Source organism: Bacillus rossius, chromosome 8 (assembly GCF_032445375.1).
Source record: "Bacillus rossius redtenbacheri isolate Brsri chromosome 8, Brsri_v3, whole genome shotgun sequence".
In the NCBI taxonomy this organism is placed as follows: Eukaryota; Metazoa; Arthropoda; class Insecta; order Phasmatodea; family Bacillidae; genus Bacillus; species Bacillus rossius.
Window position 1 is genome coordinate 44052628 of NC_086336.1, and position 7490 is coordinate 44060117.

Sequence of the window (7490 nt, forward strand, 5' to 3'; positions counted from 1 at the left end):
AAAACTTTTATTACTTAGGATTTTTTTTTATGTTTTGGGGGACTGGAAAAGAAATGAAGTGTGGCGTATAAAGGTTATATGCCCAGAGCGCTAGATGCCTGAAATCGGGGTCTTGTGACAACTGCTGTATGTTTGTATGCGCTAAGCTTCCGTGCGTGTTTGGTGTGCGTGAGCTTCTGCGAACGGGACTCGCCTTAAGGTGGCTGAATTATACGTAATCTTTTTAACGTGTAAACCCCCTTAATCAACGCACGTATGTACACAGGATTGTCCGCTCCTGTAAGACTCTGCCTCACCAACCATGTCGCGTGAATGCAACTGCAAAAGTCATCATTTTCGTCATTTCGGTTTCACGGTAAGTCGGACGGTTGTGTAAATATTTGCGTAGTATAAGTAGGGACCGGAAAAATTTGCGGGTTTAATGGCCTGCAGGATGAACTCCACAGTTCAACATACACTCGGTCAAATGCCACCCACTCATTGGCTGCTGTCTTGTGAGACGTCCCAACGTAGCAGCCTGTGATTCGATAAAGCTTTTGTTGGGTGTTTCTCATTGGCCTAGAGTCATCCAGGTGAGTTGTGAGCCAATGGCAGAGGCAGCACTGAGGTATAACTATTTGTATTTTAGCCTATCTCGAAATGAATTCGCGAATTTTTCCGGTCTCTAAGTGTAAGTTATGCCATCTTGTGACACATTTCATCTTATACCCGCTGTGGTACCAGGCTTCACGCAGGTACATAAAGATTTGTAACGGAGGAAATTTTGCTTTTAAGAATTGCCATAAAAATGATATCGAAACTAATGTCAAGTTGCCTACCGTTTATTGATTTTGGTTTTCGTATCCAGATTTCAAACTAAAATTTATCTAACCAATGCTGTTGTAGCAACCCGGGTTACTGCCCTTTCCACAATGTAAATGACTTTACTAAAGATTTATTATGTTTTTATAATCAGAAATAATACTTGGTTAGGTTTTCTCTATTTATGGTTATAGCAGCTGTTTGCCCTTTTTGAGAAGTATTTGTGCATATTCAACATGTTTAATGAACATACTTCCCATTAATTTAATGTTTTTTTTTAATATTTCCGATGGGTGGTTTACTTTATTATTAAAAAGTCATTTGAAGATATTTATATTTAATTTTGCTGACTCATTTTAGTTTTTATGTGATTTCACGTTTTTATTTTGTATAGTTTGCTTGGGTTATTTGTCTGAAAACAGGCTGATGCAAAAGTTTTGCCAGTTGCGTAAGCGGTAGAGATAGACAGGTATATTCCATGCGTGGGGAAAATAGATCACGTGGTGTGTCTTGTGAGCGAAGTTGCAAAGCATCATGGTCCGTTTTCACGGCCGAAAAGTGTTGTGTCATTGGTCGCAATCGTAAGCTGCTATGTGATTGGTTGTTGATGGCGTCGCGGGTGCAGTTTTCTTCCCAGTGCGCAGGAAGCTGGACTCGTTGGTCGCCATGTCAGACGGCACTTGCACAACCACGAGAGAGTAGGTGTGTTGGGTGGCGATTCGCCTAATCAACGTTTTAATGTAGCGAAGAAAATAATCTCACGCCTGTGAGGTCCAAGCCGTGCTTAGGAACGTTATTTCGGACAGTTTTTAAATTAGAACTTTTCGACCACAGCCTAGACCGAGTTGGAGCTGTTTTTTTGGTATATATGCGGCCATTTGTGCCGTGCGTCGCAATTTACCGCGGGATTTAACTAAACGAAATGTAAGGTACCTACGTTCTACAATGGCACGGAAATGGGAGACCGATTTTGAAAACGAAACATTTCGCTATCACGTCTGCTGCTTCCACAGTGTACGGAAACGTAACAAAATGGCAACCAATTAAATTGCATTTCAAAGTTACGAAATATTTATTTAATTTAAAATTATATATTATAGCACGGGCAGAATTTTCATATATAATAAAAATAAACTACAAAGTAATAATAGAAACTAAATATTCTTGTAATTGAAACAATTTTTAACGTATTTAGAACACAAACAAACATGGCCACCACCGACTTCTGTTGATCGCACGGAGCAACGTGAACGGAAGAGCTAAACCGTAAAGGGTCCTTCTCTGTCGGCGTGCCGTTGTAGAAACTATGTTCCGTGATCCGTCTTCGTTTCCGTGCCATTGTAGAACGGGCCTAGGTAAATATCGTGCCCAACCATGGATGAACCGATTTTTTTTGAGAAGTTGTTCAGCGAGTCTTTGTGCTCCTGATGTAGGTAATGGTTACTGCGTCGTAAATTGGCGGCCATGTTCATTGTTTGGTAAAGAGAAAAAATTTATCGACAAACTTTATTCATGATTTCATTTATTTATGCAAGGCAATATTCAAGGTAAATAGACGTAACCTAAAAAAGAAATATTCCAGGGAACTGAAACGGTTCTCGGCGCCCAGCAATATTCTTCAAGTGTGTGTTCTTAAGTGCAATTCAGATCATAGCCGGTGAGATCTGGATTGTTACACTGTGTCGACATGATGGCGAGATATACCTATATAAGATAATATGAGATAGTATATGCGGAAAGCACATTTGCACCACGTGCCGGCATTACTTTCTTTTGTATCTGTAACGGTTTAATCAGCGTAAACCAAGAGTGCAGTCTGGTTTTAGTTAAAAGTATTGCTAACTCTTAGCTAAATATAATTTTTAATTTAAAAAAAAGAAAGCCCTTGTCCATTTTGAATAATGTAGATTTGTAACAGTAAAAGAATTTCCGAAATCGGTCCAGTAATGTTTGAGTTGTTTCCTTGTAAATTAAAAGAAAAAAATATCACTCATTATGATATAATTATTTATTTGATAAATATGACTAATTGCGTCATGGTCACTCATTAGTATTCCTATTCCTAGTTTTTTTTTTACTTTTTAAGACTGCTATTTTTAAATTTCATAACCGCATTTTCTAAATATATCTTCGTGTGAAACCATAAAACCAAGGGTCGCCAGCCGGAATCCTTCCGAGAGAATCCGAGCGAGGTTGTCAAGATCGGAGCCGGACAAGAAGGAACCCCGAGCCACGGAGTGGAGGATTCGTGACCTGCCGCTATCTGCGCCGCGCGCGTCTGTTTAGCGCCAATCCCGCGCGCAACGGTAACAGCCGCCTGCAAACACGGCCGTCGCGGCTATAGCTTCGAACTCAGCACGTGTGACTTCCGAGGCGGTGCCGTTCGCTCCCGGCCAAGTTGGCACAAACACCACGAGGATGTCCCTTCGAAGCCGCACAATCAGCAAACGTACAGGCACGTTTTATCACAACTGCCCTTTATCAGTTTGCACCACACGGCGGTCGAAGGACGTGTGGTCGGAACCTTGGTCAATAATCTTCCCGCTTACGCAATAGCACAAGCAACATACACAAGAACCAACCATCTTTTTTTTTTATTAACACAAGTTTTCATATTATTGTCGTGTTAAATTCGAATCAAATCTCACTCAATAGTTCACTCGGCCGTATAGACTTAGCTAAAAATATATTTTTTACAGGTGTAATTTACCATAAATATTTTAGTAGATGATCCCTTTTGGGTATTTAGTTACAGTTTTCATGCGCCACTTATATAGCCTAGATTAATTTTTAACGTGTGGTATTCGCCCCTGAAGAACAGGTCTATAGGTGGTATTTGTGCATAGTATCTAATACTTTTGGAAAAAAACACATTTCAATTCCGTTGATAGATGTTTAATATGTGAAGTTATTTTAAAATTTTAACAATACCGTCTCTTCCCTTCATATTAATGCACGCAATATGGATGTTTCTTGCCATATAAGTGACTAAAGAATCAAAACGAACGTCGCCGCGTGAAGCACTTTCAGGCGTTTCTGCAGCAGCGACAACCGCCGCCTGACACGTACTCAGTAGGCGCGCAGGAGCGGGAACATCGCGCCCAGCTGACAGGCGGCTGACTGCTGTCCGATAGTCGTATCGCCCATGACGAGCCCTCGGACAAAGAGGGCTTGTGAGCTCTGCCGACAGCAGGCCGCTCCTCGGCTTTGACAGCCGCGGACAGAGCATTTCGAGGTCCGGCCATGTCGCTCAGCAAGTTGCGCCACGTCTACCGGCAAACAACTGTCATAACTTTTTTCAAGTTATTCTTCTTTAGGCGCGTTATGAAAAAAAAATTACCAGAGAGAGAATTTTTACGATGCGCGCGCACCATGCAACGAAAGTGTTACAGGATGGAAAAAAAAAGCTAAATACAAAAAAATCTACATACAAAATAACAATTATAAGTGTGTTTTTTAATCTTTTACTTTCGTGATTGATCTTAAATAATAGTCTATATCATTAAAAACAATTTTTATTGAGAATATAAGTAATATAAATTATGTTTATAAACTTTTTCGGATGTATTTTCAAGTGTATTTACATCAGTTAGGTTATACTTCATTAATTGCGTTATGAAAAAAAAATTATGAGAAGGATTTTTTACAATGCGCGCTCAGCATGCAACAAAAATTGACAGGATGAAAAAGGCTACACACAAATATTCCCTTTAGTGATTGATCTTGAATACTGGTTCATATAATTAAAAGCATATATTTATTGTGAATATTAGTGATAGAAATTGTGTTTATAAACTTTTCAAGTGTATTTATGTAAGTGAGATTATTTTCCCGTATGTATAATGTATTTACATTATAGGTAAGTTATAAATTATAAAATTATTATTAAATAAATAATTTAAAATAATATAATAAAATAAACATTTTGCATATTTATTGATTTTCATTATTAATTAAATATTGTCTCGATTATTTTACTAAATTAAATAGTTAATTTTAAATACAAGTTTCTATTAATATTGAATACTGAATATTTATATTTAAAATGTAATTTATTTGAATTTATACTTTACCAATCTTATTTATAATATCACCCCAGTAATTGTATTATTTCATTTTTATTGATTATTTGCATGCGAAATTAAGGTTGGTTTTTTTTTTAGGACGCCGAGTATGTATAACTTGTAACGCGCGTGCATAAAGTACACGCAACCATTAATTTTTTTTTCGGCTCCGCCTGCTTGTTCCAGGCGACAATCAGTCAGTGAGCGGTAGTAATTGGCGTGTTCACATCTGCGTGCCGGATGTGCTGTATCGCCTCCGAGTCGGGCATTGTGCCGTGGCATCGCGTCGCCGCTGTGTTACTCGCTAGTAGCGCGTCACGTGTAGTTGCAACAAGAGGGGTCATCTTCATTTATTAAATATAGTTTTTTATTTGATAGCCTGAACATCCCATTGGAAATATTATTTCGCATTTACAGAGCAAACAAAATTACAACGTTCCTTGGAATGGTTTTACCCCTGAGCTAAGAGCACCCATGCCATTAGGCAATCAGGTCTTTCGCCAATATGCCTATCGGTAACGCCCAGATAGACTTAAACGCAACTTATCACGTGTTCTGTTGACAATCCTCGGCGTCTGCGAATCGCCAGACAAGATTAATAAACTTCGTACTCCTCTGAGCGAAGAGGAAAACTTGAGAGTTTACAGTTGACATGTTTAACACATGCGATCGTGGCTTTAACTCGAGTAAACGTGTTTTTTTTATAAGTCACGCTGTCTTGAGGGCTTGTTGGTTGCAAAGAAAAACTGCGATTTTCCTTTAAGTTGTCGGGAATCTACACGTTGATACATATGAAGAGACGGGTTGGCAAGCAGGAGTGGATGGAACTGACCTTATCGGCTCGCGATGGGTGTTGAGTCGAGAATGGAGCACTGTCCGAATGAATGGGGTGTAGAGGGGGGGAGGGGGGAAGACGAGAAAACCCACAGGCACGCGGCAACGCCCGCCACGTCTCCCACTTGCGAGGAATCTTGGTTCAGCGCCGGGAACCGAACGGGCAGGAAACTAACTAGATTATAACTATATACTCTACATTATTCTTGTACGAAAAACGCCACTAGGGGATGGCAAACCTCATTGGCTACCGTTTACCAACACGTCTCACGTGGGACATTACAGCATTTCTGCCATAATGCACAAAGTATTAATTAATTAATAAATCTAGCCGGATATCTAATAAAACACACACACACAATTTTAAATCACGTACATTTGTCGTTTAGAAGAAAGATCGTGTTCCCAGTTATCTATTTTGTAATGGTGGCTCTTAATTATCGTTAGTGAAAAAAAAATATAAGTAATTCCTAGGAGTGTGTATTTATTCGCGAAAAATCTTATACTATGCCCACGCTAGAGATTGTTCCCTCGTGATTGGCGGCCGTCCGCGAGAGAAGCCATTCAGGACGCGTTTGCTTCCGAACTGGATGGCTATGATTGATGTTCTGACAGTAGACATGTATACCTGAAAGAAACACAGACACTGCCACAAAGTTTTAACACTCGGATGGCCTGAAAATCCTTTCGCGATAAGATGCATTAGCCCGCAGTAACTCCTGTCGAAGTACGTGACGAAACGTTCATGGATAACCGCTGACGTGAATATAGTTGTTTCCGTGCGTGCACATGCTGTCCCTGTAATCCCGGTGGGACGCTCGCTCGCACACCGCCGGTAGAAAAATGGCGGTCGTTAATGTTGGTAAACAATCGCCGGTCCTACCTGCTCTGTCCTGGCCGGCAGCTCGTCTGGTGCGGACTGTACGTGGGCAGCGCCTGCTCCGGTGCGCGGGGGGAGGCGGCGCGCATGCGCGAGACGCCGAGACGCCGCATCGATCAGTGCGCAGGGGGCGCGTGTTGTGCCGAGCCGCCGCCAGGGGCGCTGCCCGCACCCGTCCCCTCCCAGCGGCCAGCGGTCGTGGGTTAAAGTCACAGGTGGGGCACCGGTGGCGTCAAGCATGTGAGCTCGTCAGAAGTTATACTTACTTCGCGTCATCAAGAAACTAACTTTAATTTTGTTTGCAAATAATTAATAGAAATAAAATAATAAAAGGACTAGTTAGATATTATAAATACCGTTGCTAAAGTATAAATTTAAAAAGCAATAATTAAAAATTAAATAAATACTCAGTATTCAAAATTAATATAAACTTTTTTTAATAATTATTTAATTTAGTAAAATATTCTAGATAAATTTTAATTATAAATAAAATCAATATATATAATGATGCAAATATATTTTATATACTGGAACATAACATCACAAGCACTCCCATAAAAACTGCCAGGAGACTACTAAACCTTCCACAGACATTCCCTACCGGCGACAATGGAAGCTCACAAGCAACCTGAAATCGTCGTACATACGGGAACATAACCTAACTTATATAAATACATTTTAAATACACTTTAAAAAGTTTACAAACACAATTGCTATCACTAATAGTCACAATAAATAAATGTTATTTTTTAATTATATTGATCAGTATCCAATATCAATCACTAACAAAACACGAACTAGTCTGAACATACACAAGTAGTGGTGGCAACAGTGTGGGTACACTATAGGAAGCAGGGAGTCATTTTTATTTTTGATACCTCAATGCAATATCGAACCTTGAAAGATTAAAT

The 7490-nt window shown here is 39.8% G+C and overlaps 1 protein-coding gene across 1 annotated transcript in view; it reads right to left on the reverse strand.

Moving 5' to 3' along the window:
- LOC134534813 (uncharacterized) overlaps window positions 1-6626 on the reverse strand; it is a 187090-nt gene extending 180464 nt beyond the window's left edge. Inside the window, exon 1 of the mRNA XM_063373411.1 lies at window positions 6583-6626. The gene's annotated coding sequence lies outside the window, so the exon portion shown is untranslated. The remainder of the gene's footprint in view (window positions 1-6582) is intronic.
- Between the last annotated feature and the right edge of the window lie 864 nt (window positions 6627-7490).